The sequence below is a fragment of the Chrysemys picta genome, chromosome 8, assembly GCF_011386835.1.
Source record: "Chrysemys picta bellii isolate R12L10 chromosome 8, ASM1138683v2, whole genome shotgun sequence".
Lineage (NCBI taxonomy): Eukaryota > Metazoa > Chordata > Testudines > Emydidae > Chrysemys > Chrysemys picta.
In genome coordinates, this window is record NC_088798.1 from 20,668,062 (window position 1) to 20,689,742 (window position 21,681).

The 21,681-nt window shown below is 41.8% G+C and overlaps 1 protein-coding gene across 17 annotated transcripts in view; it reads left to right on the top strand.

Annotated features, from left to right (window-relative positions):
• The first annotated feature begins 1,525 nt into the window (after positions 1–1,525).
• LRRC7 (leucine rich repeat containing 7) overlaps positions 1,526–21,681 on the top strand; it is a 349,370-nt gene continuing 329,214 nt past the window's right edge. For 12 of the 17 annotated variants that reach the window (XR_010589655.1, XR_010589656.1, XR_010589657.1 and 9 more), the window contains exon 1: positions 1,739–2,685. The gene's annotated coding sequence lies outside the window, so the exon portion shown is untranslated. Of the gene's footprint in view, positions 2,686–21,681 lie in introns of all 17 variants that reach the window. The other 5 variants (XM_008172560.4, XM_065554030.1, XR_010589658.1 and 2 more) reach the window with 3 other exon arrangements.

The window sequence follows — 21,681 nt, forward strand, 5'->3', positions numbered from 1 at the left end:
TTCTCTAGCGGACACTGGTGCTGAAAAGAAATCTTATGTACCGTTAGTCATTTCTTTAGCTGTGCAATGTTGGTAATTCTAGTGGGATCCCAGGACATGTGCAGAATCAAGCCTGGCTCTCCCCTACAGATAGAATGTTAGGCCTCAGCAATACCAACCACTGAGAGGGCATATTTCCCACTAATGTAACATCCGCTTGATGCACAAGCTCACCAAAGAATAGTCCTTCAGAGTTGAAGTCTTAGTTGTAGTCTTCAAGCTATCTGTGGAACTGATCCATGATACCTCAGAGAGCCTTTCACTGCATAACAACCAATGTTCTTCAGGTCTGTGGAGCTTGTGAGAGCAGGAGATGTTGAACTTTCTATGCAGTAAGGCCAAGGTTTTGGAGCTAATCCCAGAGGTGATTAAAATAGCCACAAATCTCAGTGCCTTCAGAAAAGAGTGTAAAGTAGAGGGAGAGAAGGAAACTTCTTTTGAAATGTAGTCTATTTCCCTCAAGGAAGTAGGGAGAAAAATGTGCCAATTGGTCTATTATTTTAGTTATGCCCTGGAAGATGCTCCAATATTACAGCAGTGAGTGCCATTATAGGATCCTACCTAGATCAGTGGGAGAGAACCGGGTAAGGATAGGATCTGCATCTACCTGCCAAGTTCTTTCAGCTCCTGAACTGACCAAGAAAAGATTTGCTCAGCCCTTGTCATTAGTCCAACTCACTGAGGTGTGAGGCTCCTATCCTAAATTCTAGGGGTTTACCTGCACATGGAAACTCCCTCTGTTGGGCAAGGTGCTCTCTTGGCCCTGAATATAATAGGCAGGGCTTGACCGTAGCCAGCTCAATCTTCCAACTGGGTCCCGTCTTTTAAAAGGTGTGGGGAAGGGCGCGGGTGAGAAGAACATAGGAAAGGTCATGCCTGACCAGAGCACAGCTCTATCTAGTTCAGTCTCTTGTTTTGGGCAGCAGCCAGTAATAAAAGCCTCAGCTGTTGCAAGGACCACTGCAGTGGACAGTTACAGAATAACTTGCCTCTAGGGTAAAGTTTCTTCATAACGCTATCATTTAGAGGTTATCCTGCTGCAGGAGGGTTTATAGCCTTTCTTGGGGGGATTGGAGGGAGGGAGGCAGCAGCAAAGGTGTGGGTTTGAAGGGAGCGGGAGAGCAGTAAGGGCCTCTATGGGGATACAATGTGGGAGGCAGCACTGAGAGGGGGGTGAGCAGGAGCACATTGTGGGAAGGAAGGAAGCTGGAGGGATACAGCAGCGATGTGGGGGGTGAGAGGTAGTAGTAGTAAAGGTGGGTGGAGGATAGGACCCCTGGGCGAAGGAGGGTGAGAGGAAGCAAGCAGTGGCCAGCTGAGGGGTGTACACAGGTGAGGAGGCGCTAGTGGGCGAGAAGCAGGTGTGTGTGTGTGTGTGGGGGGGGGGTGATTTGGGGGGAAGTAGCATAGGAGGAGGGAATGGGAGGAGACAGCAGCGAGGAGGGGCTGTGGGAGGACGCAACAGGGCTGGGGGGAGGGAGGGGACGGGCAGTGGCTGGGGTGCAGGATTCTGGCCGGGCTGGGGAGAGCGAGGCTGGGGGGGGGGGTGTAAACCCTCTTCTCCCAGCGCAGCCTCGGGCTAAAGGCGCGCGAAGAGGGCGGGCGCAGCCTGCCCGTTAGAGGCAACGGCAGCCGCTCGAGCTCTGACGCGGATCTTGTGGGGGGCGGGAGGGGCTGGCGGCGACAGCTGCTGAGCATTGGGGCTTCTCCCGTTGACTCAGCCCTGGCAGGAGGCTGCTGTCGCTGCCGCCCGTGCACCTCCTGCGCCGGAGAGCTGGCTCTGGGCACTGCTCCCTGCTGCTTTGCCCGCTCCTCCCGGGCTCTGCCGGCGCAGGGTCCCGCAGCCCGCCTGCCCAAGGGAAGCGCGCTGCCGTACATGGTTGTTTCCTATCGATGTGGTTTTGCTGCTCCCTGTGAACCGCCCGCCAACGTCTGTCGGTGTCCAGCCGCGGTGCCCCCCGAGGGGCGTTACGAGAAGGGGGGGGGACAGGTTGGCGAGCTTGGCGGGAGTAGCCACATGCATCTCCTCGTCTGCAATGACTGCACCTGCGAGTGAATGAAGCTGCTGCACTGAGGAGGGCCGAGAAAGACACGCAGCGGCTCCAGGGGTCCTGATCATCTTGCGGGTCTCAGCCTCCCCCCGCCTTAACCTCCCAAACCTGCTCCATGCGGAGCCGAAGAGGATCTCCCCGCATGCCCTTGTGGAGGCCCACTTCTGCACCCCCCACTGACAGGTACTGTGGGGCGGGGGCAGCCTGGCCCTCTGTGTGCGTGTGTCTCCTCTCGCCTTCTCTTCCCAGGATTTATTGGATGAAGATTTTATTCTTTTTTTTTTTTTTTTTTTTGGTTGGTTGCTGGTCGGTCTGTGGGGTGGGAAAGGAGAGAGACTTCAGCTGACACGGTGCCTGTGCTACAGAGCTTCCCTCGCGTTACTCTCTGCCTCGTGGGGAAATATCCAGCTGTTCATCTGAAGGGCATTTACATCATGGTTTAGCGAGGGATCTCCCACGAAAAAACTCCCCCTCCCCTTTTCTCTAGCTCCTTCCCCCCCTCCCCAAACTACGGACCCATACTTTAGGAATAACCATTCCAACTGGTTAATCTCCGGGCAGCGGAGACTGATGGACAGTTACTCCACTCTGCAATGTGAGTATGTGCCTGCTGCCTGTGAGGAAGGGGCAGCTGCTGCTCCCCTTGTAGAGGCGTGTGTGGGGGTGTACCAGCGAAATGCAAGCAGCAGCGCACAACGCTCCAGTCTCCTGCATGGGCAGCGGTGAACCTGGAGGGAGCAGCTCCTTGTGGCTTCGCTGCTCGCTGGATGTGCTGCTGCCGGTGGCGGGGATGGTGGGATGGAAGGGAAGCGGTGTCCTTGGGTGTGATGGTACCTACCAGATTAAATCGTGTTAGGAGAGCAGCTACTGCAAAGAAGGATGGCTGTGAATACCTCTGCTGTGCACCCCCAGTAACGCTTTACCCCTCCCCCCAAAGTAGGGTGACCAGATGTCCTGATTTTATAGGGACAGTCCTGATTTTTGGATCTTTTTCTTATATAGGCTCCTATTACCCCCCACCCCTGTCCCGATTTTTCACACTTGCTGTCTGGTCACCCTACCCCAAAGCCCCATGTGCAGAGGATAGGGGGAGGATGGAAGGGACGATCCTGCTCCCGAGCGGGGTTGCCCCTTTTGCGCTCAGATATGGAAAGGAAATGCTGGGCAGTCTCTTGCGGGGGAGGCGGCGGTGGTGGTGGTGGCGGCGGGGGGAGTCAATCGGTAATGGAAGCTCTTCCCTGGCTGCAGTCACCACTGACACTTGTGGAGAGGGAAATTTGCTGCCGCTCTCCATGCCTCTTTTCTTAAGATCCTGCTTGATCGTGACTGTGGGGGGGCCAGGCAGATTCATTAAGCACATTCTTGTTTGGAGAAGGAAAATGAGTATATGTATGTATGTGTGTATATATATATATATATATATATATATTTCAAGGCATAAAATGTCCATTTTCGGTGATTCCAAACTGCCTTTGTGTTCCATGTGCAGAAGCTGATGAGCTCTCTGTTCTGAAATTCCACTGCTGCTTTCCTCTGTCTAGGGGTGGAAACAGAAGGAAGGGCATTTATTTTAGTACTACACCAGAAGACTAGGGTGGGAGGGAGGGAAAGGCAAAAACGATGGCACAGTAAGGTGGGTATTTTTTTAATAAGGAAATTGCCTTACAGTGGTGATCGAATATGTGATGTCAGGAACCTCAGGAGTCTGAAGTGCTATTTCAAAGACAGCCCTTTTTTGTAGTTGCTGTGTTGTGAAAATGTGGGGGGGGGGTTTAAATATAAATTGTTTACCACATTGCTCCATTGCGACCAAGTCAAGATATTGGAAATCTTTATAATCCAACTTGCATCTCACCTCATCCCACCAATTAAATTATTTTCTGAATCTAGAGCAACATGATTCTTGATTCAGGCACGTCTTCTTTAGGAACATCAGTAAAGAGATTGATATATAATTCAACTTCACTTCCTTTTTTCTTTCCTAATCATCATTCCAACGTTATGCCCACAGTGTGCTTGGGGTTGTTCAAGATTTAGATAAAGATATTGGGGGGGGGGAGGGGAGGAGCTGATCTAGGGTTAACTTACATCAGTGTAAATTCACTGTCAGTTACACTGTGGAATGCATTTGGCTCAGTGAATACTGTAACATCAGGGATGAATTTGGCCCATGAGTTACTCTTAACATACACCTGTGTAAATAAGATCAGAATAAATCCCTGAGGGGTTTATAAGATCTCTGTAGGCCATAACAATTGGTTCAGTATTTCCAGTGTTCTTACTAAGGAATGGACGGTAAAGGGCTATCAAAGCCAACTTTCTGGACAGTTAAATGCTTTACTGGGTATATTAAAACGAAAGTAAAACACTTGATACCTCAGTCAGGGAAGACATTAGAAGTTATTTTGTTTCTGACCAAGCCTATGAATAGACAGTGTACGTATCCTTTTCTCCCCCAGAGTGCATTTAAAAAGGGTACGTTTATAGGGTAAAATGTATTTTTGCAGAGATGGTGTATTTTCATTGTCACCACCTTCTGACCCTCTAAAATAAGATACACCCAATATAATGCGACCCGATATAACACAAATTCAGATATAACGCTGTAAAGCAGCTCTTCGGGGGCACGGGGCTGTGCGCTCTGGCGGATCAAAGCAAATTCGATATAACGTGGTTTCACCTATAACACGGTAAGATTTTTTTGGCTCCCGAGGACAGCGTTATATCAGGGTAGAGGTGTATTAAGCTTAGCAATCCTCCTGGAAAGGTCTGTGCCCTTTCTAATCTTCATATCTTAACTTCTGCTGAACTTCTAATGATTAGAAACAAATACTGATGCAGTCATTTTGAAATACTAATATTTCCATCTTTCCAGAAAGACAGGCTTAATTTATTCCCTGTATGGCTTGACTTCCCTCACCTCTATTCTAAAGCAATGGTACTTTTAAACAGTAACCAATTTGGGGAAGCTTGGTGTGTTAGGGATATAAATTCACTGAAACACTTGGTTTCTTAAAACTCCAAGAAGTTGAGAATAAGTATGCACCAGGTCCTAGTCCTATTAAAATCAGTAGCAAAACTCCACTGATTTCAGTGGGAGCAGGATGGGGGCCTACATGCTGCTTCAATGGGCCTGGTTCTTCTCCCTCTAATACTGGCATAGCACCATTGGCTTCAATGGGGGGTGGGGGAGTCCTATTTTACCCTGGGGCAAGTGAAAGCAGAATCAGGATTTTGTTGTATTTTAAGGAGTAGTCAGGTTGAACTGGGGTTTTTTTCTGTGAGGCAGGGCTAGTGAAAGGTTATAACAACAGTGAAAGTATTATTAAAAGTTCCCGGAGGTTGGGGAGATAGGTGATATTTTTATCTTGGGAATTTTAACATGCCTGTTCCCATGGCAAAATGCTTAATTCTCTTATCCCATAACTTTCAGCTAAAAAGCTTTATTCCTATTTTTATTTATCCCAGTTTTATTCCTATTTTTAATCTGAGCTGTTCTGGATAGTTTTAATGTGAGGAAGACTGTAATTTGAACTATATAAATTGCATTTTAACACTAATATTAAATGATCAGACAAGGAAAGTAACTTGCAAAGGCTAGCTATGTGAGTGTTGGTTTTATGCACCTATTCATCTGGAATTCAACAAGACACATATACTTACCATGGCAACCCCTACATCAAATGTTACTGAACATATCCTGTATCAGAAATAGCAGCACCTTCTTAAAGAAATACAAACACTAACCTATTAAATTGATTTCAGTACATATATCAATAAATAAGGGAATAAAGTGTGTTGAAAAACTGATCTATTTTCTCAAATTTTAAGCTTAATTTTCTTATAAATAAATTTTGGTTTCACACTATTTTTTATTTTCTTTTGAACAAAAGGAAAGGGAAAAGTAGGGTAATTTTTAGGGCTGTCACACAATTAAAAAAATTAATCACATGATTAATTGCACTGTTAATAATAGAATACCATATATTTAAATACTTTTGGATGTTTTCTGCATTTTCAAATATATTGATTTCAATTACAACACAGAAGACAAAGTGTACAGTGCTCACTTTATATTTATTTTTGATTACAAGTATTTGCACTGTAAAAAACAAAAGAAATAGTATTTTTCAGTTCACCTAATACAAGTACTGTAGTGCAATCTCTTTATCATGAAAGTGCAACTTACAAATGTAGAATTATGCACAAAAAAACTGCCTTAAAAATAAAACAATGTAAAATTTTAGAGTCTGCAAGTCCACTCAGTCCTACTTCTTGTTCAGCCAATCACTCAGTCAAACAAGTTTATTTACATTTGCAGGACATAATACTGCCCGCTTCTTGTTTACAATGTCACCTGAAAGTGAGAACAGGCATTCTCATGGCACTGTTGTAGCCGGCGTCGCATATTTACGTGCCAGATGCGCTAAAGATTCATATGTCCCTTCATGCTTCAGCCACCATTCCAAAGGACATGCATCCATGCTGATGACGGGTTCTGCTTGAAACAATCCAAAGCAGCGTGGACCGACACATGTACATTTTTATCATCTGAGTCAGATGCTACCAAGAGAAGGTTGATTATCTTTTTTGGTGGTTCAGGTTCTGTAGTTTCTCTAGTGTTGCTCTTTTAAGACTTCTGAAAGCATGCTCTACACCTCGTCCCTCTCAGCTTTTGGAACGCACTTCAGATTCTTAAACCTTGGGTCGAGTGCTGTATCTAGCCTTAGAAATCTCACATTGGTACCTTCTTTGCGTTTTGTGAAATCTGCACTGAAAGTGTTCTTAAAATGAACAACATGTGGTGGGTCATCTGAGACAGCTATAACATGAAATATATGGCTGAATGCGGGTAAAACAGAGCAGGGGACATACAATTCTCCCCCAAGGAGTTTAGTCACAAATTTAACTAACGCATTATTTCTTTAACAAGTATCATCAGCATGGAAGCATACCCTCTGGAATGGTGGCTGAAGCATTAAGGGGCATACAAATGTTTAGCATATCTGGCACATAAATCTCTTGCAATGCCAGCTACAAAAGTGCCATGCGAACGTCTGCTCTTACTTTCTGATGACATTGTAAATAAGAAGAGGGCAGCATTATCTCCTGTAAATGTAAACAAACTTGTTTGTCTTAGCGATTGGCTGAACAAAAAGTAGGACTGAATGGACTTGTAGGCTCTGAAGTTTTACATTGTTTTGTTTTTGAGTGCAGTTATATCTACATTGGTAAGCTGCACTTTCACAACAGAGATTGCACTACAGTTCTTGTATGAAGTGAATTGAAAAATACTATTTCTTTTGTTTATTATTTTTACAGTCCAAATATTTGTAATAAAAAATAATATACACTTTGATTTCAATTACAACACAGAATACAATATATATGAGAATGTAGAAAACATTCAAAATATTTAATAAATTTCAATTGGTATTCTATTGTTTAACAATGTGATTAAAACTACTGAGTTAACTGTAATTAATTGACAGCCCTAGTAATTTTCTTTCATGTGATTCCAGCAAAAGGAAGCTACTTTGTTTTCAAACATATCCTGTATTTTAAGATCTGAATGAATTTAAGTTGCTGACCATGTAATCTTGATATGGACAAAGAGTTCATTTTCAATTTGTAATAATTACAGGAAATTTCCTTTTAGATCCATTTGAGTTTTCACCCTTCGCCAACACTTGGCATATAATGCTTTGTGTTTTTGTTTTCATTTTATTTTTAAACCATGCAAACATCCACTCTCAGGTGTGTGCAACATCTTGGATGGTTTGTGTGTGTCCCTGCCCTGATGCAACCCACCCTACATGCCACAGCAGAGTAAACTTCACTGAGCAGGACTCCATCCCACACAGAAGATGTGCATCCTTTGTGTGGTTTCTTCATATCTGGTAACAGTACTACATTGATGCCATTCTCTGTGGCAGAATTTGGCCTTTAGTACAGAAGGTAGTGTGGAAGCTATTACAAAGTTATCAGTAGTTTCTGCTGAGATTACTGCAGTCTTCCATTGTGCTTAGAAAAAGGATAGCTTTTTCTTAAAAAAAAAAAGGATAAAGGATACCCGCTGCCCCCCTCCCTGCCCCCTCTGCCTCCCTCCCTCCGCGCCTATTCGCTCCCAGAAGTGGCCGGCATATCCCTGTGGCCCCTGGTGTGTGTGTGTGTGTGTCTGTCTGTCTGTCTCAGTGTGCTTTCCCCGCCCCACGCGCCGACTCCACAGCTCCCATTGGTTGGGAACTGTGGCCAATGGGAGCTGCAGGGGCGGCACCTGCGGGCAGCGGTGCACAAAGACCCCCTGGTCGTCTCTCCTGCCCCCACCCACCTAGGAGTCGCTGCCGGAGGGGGTGTGTGTGCCAGTCACTTTGGGAGCCATGCCGCCTGAGGTAAGCACCGCCCCCCTGCCCCCTTCCTACCTCCCAACTCCCTGCCCCAGCCCAGAGCCTGCACCCCAACCCCCTACCCCAATCAAGGTACCTCACTTTATTTTCATTTACTTCCAATTATTTTTAGGAGGAGGATGAAGGAAAAAAAGAATGAAAAATGAGGGAGGGTGGAGGAGATAAGAGAGAATGTTCTTTTTTTTTTTTTGGCTGGGTCACGACGGGGGGCTCCTGAAAATGAAGCTGCACACAGGGCCCCACTAACTCTAAATCTGCCACTGCTCCAGTGCTGTTTCCCGCGCCCGCAAGGTTTCACTGCTGCACCTGTATAATTTGGGTTTTTTTTAAAAGTGTATTTTAAATACAAATTCACAAACTTGGAAATTGAAAGGCAAGTCTGACATAAGACATTCTGCCCAGTTACATTGATGTAAATTCTGAGTAACTCCGTTAACTTTGTAGCTATTGCGGATGACACTAAGCTGGGGGGGAGAGGTAGATATGCTGGAGGGTAGTAATAGGGTCCAGAGTGACCTAGACAAATTGGAGGATTGGGACAAAAGAAATCTGATGAGGTTGAACAAAGACAAGTGCAGAGTCCTGCACTTAGGACGGAAGAATCCCATGCACCACTACAAGCTGGGGACCGACTGGCTAAGCAGCAGTTCTGTGGAAAAGAACCTGGGGATTACAGTGGATGAGATGATGGATATGAGTCAACAGTGTGCTCTTGTTGCCAAGAAGGCTAATAGCATATTGGGCTGCATTCGTAGGAGCATTGCAAGCAGATCGAGGGAAGTGATTATTTCCCTCTATTCGCCATGGTAAGGCCACATCTGGAGTATTGCATCCAGTTTTGGGCCCCCCACTACAGAAGGGATGTGGACAAATTGGAGAGAGTCCAGTGGAGTGCAACAAAAATGATCAGGGGGCTGGGGCACATGACTTACGAGGAAAGGCTGAGGGAACTGGGCTTGTTTAGTCTGCAGAAGAGAAGAGTGAAGGGGGATTTGATAGCAGCCTTCAACTACCTGAAAGGGGGTTCCAAAGAGGATGGAGCTCGACTGTTCTCAGTGGTGGCAGATGACAGAACAAGGAGCAATGGTCTCAAGTTGCAGTGCGGGAGGTCTAGGTTGGATATTAGAAAACACTATTTCACTAGGAGGGTGGTGAAGCACTGGAATGGGTTACCTAGGGAGGTGGTGGAATCTCCATCCTTAAAGATTTTAAAGGCCCAGCTCAACAAAGTCCTGGCTGGGATGGTTTAGGTGGTGTTGGCCCTGCTTTGAGCAGGGGGTTGGACTAGATGACCTCCTGAGGTCTCTTCCCACTCTAATCTTCTATGATTCTATGATTTAATTTAGAACTTCAGTCTACTTTAATCTGTCTATTTTTCAGTTTACAGCCTGATCTGTTAAAATTTTACTTAAATACATGTTTTTGTTTTTGTTTCTCTGCTACTATACTTAATTTTATTAGAATTTTGGTGAATTCAAATGGCATATTTGATATCTGGAAGAAATGTAGCATGCCACAGAATATTATGAAAGAATATTATTAAAATAAGTATTATATTAAAGAACCCAAGCATTAGTACATTAGTTTAATTAAAATGTAGTGCCATGGTGGTACTAATTTATTATTGCATTATGGTAGCAACTAGAGGCCCAAGTGATGAGTATGTTACTGTTTTTTCAAGGTACCAAATGGGACTCCTAGTAAGAGAGAGCAGCTGCTTGAAGAGTTAATATTGTAAATAGGTGAAACAGACAAAGGCAGGGAGAGGGACCATATTATCCCCTTTTTGCAAATGAGGAACTGAAGCACAGTTCAAAGGTCTGATGTGACGCCCATTGAAGTTGTTGAGATTCTCTCTATTGACTTCAGTAGACTTTGACTCAGGCCCTTAAGTGACTTGCTTGAGGTCATGTAGGAAACTTTTGATAGAGCCAGGAATTGAACCCTCTAATGCTCTCTGTTTCTCTTACCTCACCTTATTCTCAAATTAAAAAAAAAAAATTCAGTCAAGCTTCAAGTACAATACATTCTAGATCTTGCCCAACCCCATCTTTCCTGTTTTCAGTTTCTGTGTTTGTCTGCTTTGGAATGTAAGCTCTTCAGGCAGGGACTGTTTTCATTTGTGTAAAACACCTTGCAAACATTTATTGACCTCCTTAATAATTAAATAACAATAAAAGGGGAGTTTGACAGGTAAAGAACTATGATAGAAGGGAGACATAGGTGCCTACCTAGTTATAAAGATAGTCTTGGACGCTGGAATAGTTGAAAGTACTGATTGATTAGGTTAAGAAGAATGAAGAGGGAGAAAGTTGCCTTTTTACTGCATGGTGAGCCGTTTCCATATTATAGTTATGGTAGTTTCTGCTGATGTTATGTGGTAGGTGACAGAATTTTGTTTGTCTTTGTATTTAATTTTGACTCGGTGCCTGATAATTTGTATTGTTCATGTGATGTGCATTTCGACTTTTTTGGTCATAATCAAACTAACTTTCATTACAATAAAAATGATTACATATGAAAGGAAGCTGAGTACTAAATTGGTGGTTTTCAACAGTGTTCTAATCTGTGAGGTTTTTTTGCTTAATGAACGGTTTTTATTCATGCCAGCACTTCAGCCTAATGTTCTAGGGCTTGTGGGTGTTAGGGAACAGAACATATTTCTATGTCTGTGAATATGATCCCACACATTTTTTTAAAATGGGAAATTTTTTCACAGTCCTTATATGGCAAGAGATTTTTTTTCTCATACCCATGCATGTTCTCTACTGCAGCTATTTTGCAGTTTAATCTTCCTGATGAGCTGTGTGCTATATGTTTGTTTGTTATGAAGCAGATGTGAAATGTTCTTCATTTTTTTGCTGTGGAAAATAGCTTACAATATGACTTACTAAGTCATACATATTGTACAGGCTACTATCATTGGGAGAAATGATGCTCAGATACCAATAGGTCATCATCATTATCATGTTCCCATTATGCCTCTGGCGTTTAGGGCAGCGACAAAGCTCCTCCACTCCTCTGTCTGTTTCTGGCAAGTCTTTCAATGGTTCCCCAGCTGTGCTTCAGGTTTTACAGCTTGGCTTCCACCGCTCTTCGCCATGTTGTTTTTGGGCGGCCCCTTTTTCATTTGCCTTCAGATGTCCATCTTCTTGCTGCTCTGGTGATGGAATCAGTTTCCGTCCAAAGCACATGGCCAGTCCATTTCCAGCGCTTCCTGGCAATGATGGTGCTCATATCCTCTCGGCTGCACTGTGTCAATAGATCTTGGTTTGAGATTGTTCTGGGCCAAAAGATACGGAGGATTTTTCTGAGGCAGGGTTGTATGGAATGAAGACAGTTTGGACATTTCATACTTTCTCATTCCCCAGCATTCTGTACTATAAAGTAATGTTGAAAGTTCGCAGCTTTGATAAATCTTGAGTTTGGTTTTGGTGTTGTATTTTGATGATTTCCAGGCTGTATTTAAGCTCCTGAAGGTGTTCCTGGCTTCACTGATTTTGTTCTGGGTGTCCTGGCTTGTTCCACCATGCTGGCTGATGGTGCTGCCCAAATATGTGAATGTTTCTACATTGGTGAGAACATAATCCTCTATCCATACTGGTGATGGTGAGGCAATATTAAAGGTCATGATATCTGTCTTATTGCAATTGATTTTCAGTCCAATTTGCTGGCTGAATGCATTGAGTTGAATTGTTTTCTTGTATATGGTGTTGGGTATGTGATAGGAGAGTGAGATCATCTGCGAAGTCCAGATCTTCAAGGAATAAGAAGGGTGTCCATTTAATACCTCTAGGCATATCTTCAGTTGTACGCTGCATTACCCAGTCAATGGCAATGTTGAAGAGGATTGGAGACATGACACACCCCGACGTACTCCTGTTTTGATTTCAAAACTAAGCTCACTGTAATCAACATTGCATGTAAAGTTGAAATAAAAGATTTTGATGATCTTGATTATACGGAGAGGGATTCAATATGCCCACAGAATGAGCCAGAGGCTGGTCCTGTGAATGCTATCAAAAGCCTTCTCAAAGTCTATGAAGTTTATATAGAGCTGCTGTTGCCATTTTAAGCATTGTTCTGTTATGTTTCGTAGAGTGAAGATCTGGTCTGTGCATCCATGCCCTTTCCAAAAACCAGCTTGCTGTTTTCTGAGAATACTATCAACTGCCTCTGATATACACTGGACTATGATCTTACACAATACTTTGCTTGGCACAGATAAAAGTGTGATACCATGCCAGTTATTACAATCCCTGAGAGTTCCTTTCTTTGGTATCGTAACTATAAACTCATTGGTCCACTCATCTGGCACTTTTTCCCTTTCCCAGACTGACGTAAATAGAGGCTCCAGGATAGATGCTGCTAACTCAGGATTTACCTTGAACAATTCTGCATTCAAGTTATCCTTGCCAGGAGCTTTCCCATTTTGTAAGGATTTGATGGCTTGAATCATCTCTTCCTTAGCTAGGGTGTCTGTGTTGATATCAAGATTTTCTGCCTCCTGGATGTTTGCTTCCTCTTTAGGTGGCTCTCTGTTGAGCATTTCAAAGAATTGCTGTGTCCAGCATATTTCTTGTTCTTTTTCTGTTGTTAGTAGGTGGTCTTGTTTGTCCCTGATGAGAGTGTTTGTTGGTGTCTGCCGTTTACCACTGATAAGCCGTGTCAGTTTGTAGACTGTTCCTTGTTCACCACAAGCAGCTGCATCCTCTGCTTGTGTTGCCAGATTATCAATATAATGTTGTTTGTCCGCTCTCTCACAAGGCGTTTGACCTCCTGGTGTGCCTTGCTATACTGCTTGTGGTATTTGTCCTTTAGCTTCTGGGATTTTGTCTCTAAAACTTTTTTCTTCAGGGGTCCTCTGGTTTCTATGGTGTTCCATGTGCTGGGTGTAATCCACTCCTTCATTTTCTTCTGCCTGTAGCCTAGACAGGTTTCACTGCTCTGTTTATAAATTGCTGTTACTTTGCCCCACTTCTTATTGATCTCCTCATATGCATTCCCCTCCTCTTTATCAAGGTCTGCAAGTGCCTAGAACCTGTTCTTTAACTGCAGAATGAAGGCTTTCAGGGGACTTTAGTTTGTCAATGTCATAAAGTCTATGTCTCTTGTTTGGTGGACCCACATTTCTCAGTTTTAGCTTAATGGAGGTTGTCACAAGGTAGTGGTCGCTGCCAACATCTGCACCTCTTCTCACTTTCACAACTGTCAGTGAGCGTCACCATTTGCCATTGATCATATGGTTAATTTGGTTCTTATCTCTGCCATTTGGAGAACACCATGTCAGCTTGTGGATTTCGCAGTGCTGAAATAGGGTTCCACTGATGACTAGGTCATTCATATTACAGAAATCAACAAGCCTCTCTCCATGCCAAACCAATGTCTTCCCATTGCTCTATTGTTGTTTGTGTTGTCCTTACGAACCTTGGCATTCAGGTCTCCCATGACGATAGTTAGGTCGTGGCATGGTACTCTCTCTAACTCTGCCTGTAGTGTAAGGTAGAATTTGTCCTTTACTTCTTCATCACTGTAATTTGTCGGAACATAGCACTGAATCAGGGTGATATTATTGTATTTCCCTTTCAGTCTGGCTCTCATAAGTCTGCTGCTGATGGACTTCCATTCAAGCAGGGAATGCTCCACTCCCTTCTTCAGAAGGATGGCAACACCCTCATGATGTTGTCCATCATCCCGTCCAGAATACAGCAAAGTTTCTCCCGAGGCTGTTGTTAATCTTCCTGATCCTGTCCATCTGCTCTCACTGACACCCAGTATCTGTAAGCTGTAACATCTCATCTCTGCTGTGACCTGAGCTAGCTTCCCTGTTTCATACATTGTCCGTACGTTCCAAAAAACAAGTTTGTTTTTTGTCTTGGTGTTGAGCACTTCAGTCTTCATGCCAGTGGCTTCCTTTTGGCTTTAACCACTGGCAGTCATACAGGTCATTGACTCCTGAAAGCCAACACACACAATAATGGTCAATTGTTCTGTCGCTGTTTCCGTAAATTTTGTTGTTTATGGGACAGGGTTGTTAGCCCTGTGCCTAATCCCCAACCTGGAAGACCAGGGTGTTTGTTTTGTCTGGCTCCTCCCCCACAGACCAATCCAGCATGGTTGAACCTACCAGGAGCAAAAAGCCCCCACAGACACAGATTCTGGGGATTGTTAGAGCATTCAAGCTGTCCCACCACGACAAGGCACGGACACGAGAGGACAGATACCAATAGGTGTAGCCACCTAAATTGAAATCAATAAGGGAGCCATCAAGATGTCATGCATCTGTTAGTCTATAAGGTGCCACAGGACTCTTTGTCATTTTTTACAGATCCAGACTAACACGGCTACTCCTCTGACACTTGTCTTATATAAGACATTTCTATTAATATGCCTGGGTATATTAGGCTGTTTCACTGCTGCATCACATTATTGGTTTATGTCCAATTTGTGATCCACTATAATCCCCAGATTCTTTTCAGCAGTACTACTGCCTACCCAGCTATTCCCCATTTTGTATTCATGGATTTGCATTTTTCCTTCCAAAGTGTAGTACTTTGCATTTTATTGAATTTGTCCTGTTGATTTCAGACCAATTCTCCAATTTTATCAACATCCGTTTGAATTCTAATCCTGTCTTCCAAAGTGCTTGCAACCCCTATAGGCTTGGTGTCACCTGCAAATTTTATTATACTCTCTGCTCCATTATCCCAGTTATTAATGAAAATGTTGGATAGTACCAGACTCAGAATAAACCCCCTGCAGAACCCTATTAGATACATGCTCCCAGTCTGACTGCCTCCCTTAGATCTGATAGATAACATACAGGGGCAAATTCTGTTCCCTGCTGCACTTGGGTACAGCTCTTTCTCACTTAAATGGGAGCATATTGCATTCTGAGATGAGTTTCAGTGTAAACAAAGAGATATTATACATACATATAATATGGATTTGCTCATCTGTGAATTTTCTAAAATTGCGTACCTATGTGTATACCATGGAAAGGAGTTACTTTTTGAACTCTACTCATCTTATCTACAATTTATGATCAGTATTAATATTTTTCCAAGCTTTGTTCATTTCTTTAATAATTATTGTGTAGCTCAATTGGATTTTAATTTACATAATAAAATGCTTGCCATTTTCTTTAGATTATTGTTTATGTATAAAGGAGGCTAATCAGATCAAAGAAAGAAATGTCACCAAAAGGCATCTCACTTGTAATGCTTTTCACTTGTAGTACTAATATATTCCCAATTAGGAAGTACTGATCTAATGCAGTAGCTGTATCCATTACTTTCAGAAATGAACAACCCATGAAAGTTTCAGTACTGAAATTAAATGTGGATATTGTCTAATGATAGTATGTATTGTATGCTTAACAGCATACACATTTAGTTTATGCATGAAATGTTAGAGCACAGATATGTTGTATGTATAGCCACACATGAGCTGTATGTAACAAATTGGTTTGTAAATGTCATCCATTGAGCAATGTGTGTGATTCAGAGCTACTGCCAGGATGAAGGTAAACTTCATAAGAATGTCACGGACATCAAACAAAGTAGGCACTTCTTTACCATGTCATTTTAATGGTAACAATGTTTATCACTTTTAAATAAAGAAGTAATTAGTATGTATTCTGTAAGGAAGATTTTTTGTTTTGTGTCATAAAATGCAACTGTTTTTGTTCTTTTTCTGGGATTACATTTGACATTGCAGTAAATTTTATAAATAGTGAAAGATTTTCCTGGCAAAGCCATGTTTAATATTCCTATGGGAGTATATGTGAAAGAAGTCATGATGATATATTTGATACATAAAATATATAAATATAAAAATGTCAAAAAGCTTGACTTGTTACCTCATGGAGGTTCAAAATCTGTGCTCTGCAAGCTCTTTTAGAATAAACGTTTTCATACATGCTCCTAAGCAAATTATAGGGAAATGTACTTTTAAAAAATAAGCATTAATACACTACTGTTGATTGATTATTTCTATTTATAATGGTGATAATGTATAAACTACGACAAGTTGAAAAATTAGTCATGGGACTGTCTCTCAGAAGTAGAGGACCGCTGCAACACTGTAATCATCAGTGCTATTTTTATGTGGACCAGATTTAACATAAATAGGTGCAATAAAACTGTCATCCTCTATTCAGTCCTTGCCCATGATATCTTAATTTTTAGAAAGTCTCTCTCTCTCTCTCTCTTTGAATTTCTTGCTTTTAATTTTATACAAATACCATTCATGTGGAGAAAAAACAAAAACAATTCACTGTACAACTCACATCTTCTCCCCCATTTTATTTACAGTTCAACTCAGTTTGTATGAGATGTCATAGTAAACAGCTGTATATACTGAAAAACATTTAATTAGCCCTGTTTCTCAGGTTCTTTTCTGTGTAACAGTTTAAAGGGCTGCTCAATTTTTAGCAATATATATCCTATATCCAAAGCCCATTGAAACAAATGGAAATCTTTCTACTAATTTTGGTGAGCATTCGATCAAGCCTCTGATTGGCGTTAGTTGTCATGTCTCAGATTCCTATTCAGATAGCACTTTAACATATTTAAAGTACATTGAGTCACTAATACAGTAGTTCTCACTTTCTTATATTGTGGATTGTCTCTTAAAGGAGAGGTCCTTTCATGACCACCTCCCCTCCCAACTCCAATCCTGCATCTATGCTGTGGCAATTGTATTAATTTGGTACTTGCGAAAATAATTTTAAGACAATGAGGCACGATGAAAATAGACTCACTTTGAGGTGAGGAGTCTGGCTGCTTGCTTACATTTTGTATCAGGGTGGAGAATTTGATGTTTATTAGGACTCTCACCTCCTTCACCTTCCACTATTCTCTTCTCTCTAGCTGATTTTGTAACTTAATTCTGGCCTATGTGTTACTACTTCTCCAATTTGGGTATCATCAGCAAATCTGTTCAAAGCAGAATATATATTACTCTACCATTTTTTTCTTGGTTATGAAAGACATGAAGCAATTGCAGAGAGTACACAGGGATTTGTTGTTTAGAGTGTAGAGATCAGAAATTCCACTGGAATCACCAATGGAATTCTAGAATGGGCTATAGGTATCAGGAAGCCTCACTTTATTGGTAGGTGCTTCAACCTTCTGCCCAAAGCAACTCCATGGGCCACTGGGAAGTGCTCTGCAGAACACCAATACCCTGTGCAGCACAGTAGGAGAACCACTCAGCTAGTGTGTAATTATTTAGGGTACAATCCTGGACATGGAGTAGAGACCAGCTGAAAGGGTGTTCCTCTGTTGGGGTCAGAGGCCTTATTCCCAACTTGTTTTGGGGCCTATGGAGTTGGTCCAGGTTTATATTGAAAGTCACAGAGTGAGTGAAAGACATTCAAAATGGTCTGTTCCTTCTCTAAGATGCCATTTTGAGCTAGTGGATCTTGTGTCCACAATTCCTTCTGTTGTGAGATTTACTGGGGAGATGTAGAGTACTCTAGTGTGATTTATCTATTTTGGGGTCAAATCCTTAGTGATGAGCAGCTGCAACCCTTCACTGACTTCAACAGGATGTGCAGCTGCTCATCAGCTACTCAGTACTCCCAGATTTTGGCCCATCCTCTGCGTAGCAGAAATACAGTATTTCTGCTGTTTGAAAGGTCTTCCAGCCCCATGCTGGGTTTTATAAGTACAGAGATATACATTTTGAGCCTGCTTCTACTCCTATTGACATTAATGGCAGTTTGGTCAGTGACTTCAAAAATAAAACCACTACCCAACATATATGGTTTCTAACTCTCCTTCCCCCTGATTTTAAATAAACATTTCTTTTTCAAAAAAATTTATATTAACCTTTTGTTAAAGGGACAAGGATAGAAAGCAGGCCACTCATGATAAAGAATGAGTTATTCATAACTGCATTAGCATAGTACTTGGCAGTGAAGAGTGTGGAGAGGATATAGAAGCCAGGATAGAGAGGGCTTGCTTTTGGTTAGATCTTGCCAAAGCTGCTAAACACATTTTGCTTAGATGCACTAGTAAAAAAAAAAAAAAATAGCAGGAAACCCCTTAATAATTAAAAAAAATACCCCAAACCCTAGTCAAATCCAATAGTGTGATAGGGAGACAAACATAACAACTGGAAGATCAATTAGGAGTAAGAAATAAGGATGTTGGGCTTGCCAGATCTGGTTGCTAGTATACAACAATGGTGGTTCCTTTATACTCTTTTGATACATAAGCCCCCACAGTCCCTTTAAGAGGGAGAGTCAGGAGTCTGGAAGGGAATGGGGAGCTCATCTGGAATTAACTCAATGTTCCTTCTGAGACTTTTGAAACAGGCCTTCCCCTCCCCTCAATTCTGGGCTATCTGTTCATTCTTTCTTACCTCCAGGTTTTCATATGCAGATAGGAATAGCTCATTCTCTCTCCCTCCCCCAAGTTGGCTTACTTTTCATCTTTATACTTCTAACAATTATTTTGCAGTAAGATTTTTTTGGTAAGAAATCAGACTGTGGAGCAATAGTGCAGTTTTTCTGCACTCCCTGTCATGCCAGCCTTGACTATTGTGAGTACAGGTGCTTGAAAATCAGTTTTTCAAATAAAATGTGATTTAAAAATAAGATTATAGGCATGCAATTTTAAGAATCAGTCAGATCACTGACTTTCCCCTGCATGTCCCTCAGAATTTTGCCAAAAGAGATTTTACTTGGTTTTATATATTTTGATATCCCTTCTCTAAATGGAACTAGTGTCTTCCCTATATTTTCCCTCCTAGGCCATTGATCCAACTCTTCTGCAGAAATTCGAAGTGGAACCCAAGCCAAAGATTCTTCTCCCATCCGTTGTGAAGAATTCGGCTTTCAGATTTCTTCCACTGCACAGTAGAAAGATTGATCCCACTTTTCCATCAGGGTCCCCAACTTCTCTCCCAAACTGGAGAGACACTTCCTCTCAGCTTTGCTCAAATTTGATTTTTTTTTATTACTTTAATTCCTAAAGTCTAGAAAACCTGCATCAAAATTCTACTATAATGGCAAGGCAATTTTTGATAACTGATGTTAGAAAAAATTTACCAGGCCAGGGAGGCTCCATTTACCAAGATCTCCAGTTTACTACAAAAAGGATTAGACAAACTCATGTTCACATGATCAATCTGAGGTAAATACCACAGTCAAACTATTTGGCTTTGTCTTGATGTGCTTAATATTTTACAGCAACAAGGGTTTTACTTCCAAATAGAAATCTAGAATTCCCTCGTGGAAGTTGAATTTGGATACTAACCAAAGCACACTTGATCTGTTGTAGCCTCTATCTATTTCACATAGCAGTAAAGACAGCTTTCCCTCTCTGGATGCTGCTCTTGATATTCATTCTTCCAGTTAATAATGGTGCCACCTTAAATTATTTTCTCCTCGATGTTTTTACACTTTTCATATATTTGTTGAATGTATCCTCCCTTTTGATTTTTCTCTCAGATGAGTTATGCACATTTAACTCTTTCGATTTCTCCTATGTCAATTATCGTAAAGACAAAGTTATTATATCTACTAGACACAAGTTACTCAAAAAAGTGAAAAGGGAGTTTCACAGAGATCAAGAAATAATTTTGCATTCATTTTATGCAGCCTTTTGGTCACAGAAAGAAAGGGGATCTTAATTCTTCTGATCCCAGGAGGGCACTGAACATTTATTTAATGTTGGCAGAATTTGGCAAGATGGCAGGCTATTTGTTTTATGTAATTGTGGCAGCTTCGAAATAGGTATAGGTCAAAGCTACAGATTTTGGATCCCAACTTTTCCTTTTTTGAGAGTATTAAATTCTGGTACACCTCTACCCCGATATAACGCTGTCCTCGGCAGCCAAAAAATCTTACAGCGTTATAGGTGAAACCGCGTTATATCAAACTTGCTTTGATCCGCCAGAGTGCGCAGCCCCGCGCGCCCCTCCCCCCCGGAGCACTGCTTTACTGCGTTATATTCGAATTCGTGTTATATCGGATCGCGTTATATCGGTCTGGAGGTGTATGGGAGGGGTGTTGATTCAGGTTCATTTCTATTTCTAGAGGGACAGTTGCAGCACACACTTCCAGGAGGAAATGGGGCACTTTGGACAGAGCAAGAACAACTGTAGGAATCATCAAGCGTGATGCTTGCACTGGCATAGGACTGCAAGATGGAGGTCCATCAGTATGTTCTCAAGAGCCAGATCTGCATGCATAAAAGTCTGGTCTTTAGCCAACTCCTTATTTAGGAGAACCACACTTAATTCCATAGTTTGATACATACTCTCTCATTTCCGTTAGATAAGTGTGCGTGTGTGTGTATGTTTGGCTATACTTCCAGAATGGTTTTGAGAAATGCTACATAAAAAGGTTTTTTGTTCCACCTGGTTTTCTGCTAATTTCATTGCCTCAATCCACTAATTTTGTTAGTATCAGTTTAATGACTTTTTTTACATCAGAGTGACTAAATTAAAAATATTCAAAGCAATTAATGTTAAAGTGCATTTCAGTTAAGAATTTTTCTTTGTAATAAATACTTACACTGCAATATAACATCTGTTTTTAGGAAACTTTTTAATGCACAAAAATGATAAATCATAGCCTAACCAAAGAACAGATAAATCTCAACAATTAAATTACCCACAAAACTGCCTTTTATTTTTTTAAATCCTTCATCCTTTTCTTACCATCCTTATGTGGTTTGTCCTCTTTTATATGACTTGCTCTCATTTCTTTTGGGGCCAGACTTCTTCTAGATATATATTAGTATTCAGTGTAACAATCTGTGTAGTCATCCTCAATTGTAAAACAAAACGAATACACACACACACACACACACACACACACACACACACACACACACAGAATTGAATTCACATTAATAGAGATTGTACAATTAAAATCTTGTATAGCAGACCTCAATTTCCAGCAGCATGCAAGATGATCAGTATTAGAGTTAAACATCTTTTTAAAAATGTTCAGCATACTGTGATCTAGGAACTCACTTTTTCCCCTGTGGGTTGTCAGTTCCATCTGAAGGATAAGGATGCTGTGCAGTAGACTAGTTCTGAAAGTGATTTAAATTGTACATTGTGCATGCAGGTTGTTTTTTCATATCAGCCTATTTAGTAAAATTTTAGGGTGCTTATGTAAGTTTGGCACATGATGTTGGTAAGTGCTTACATGAAGTGTGAAA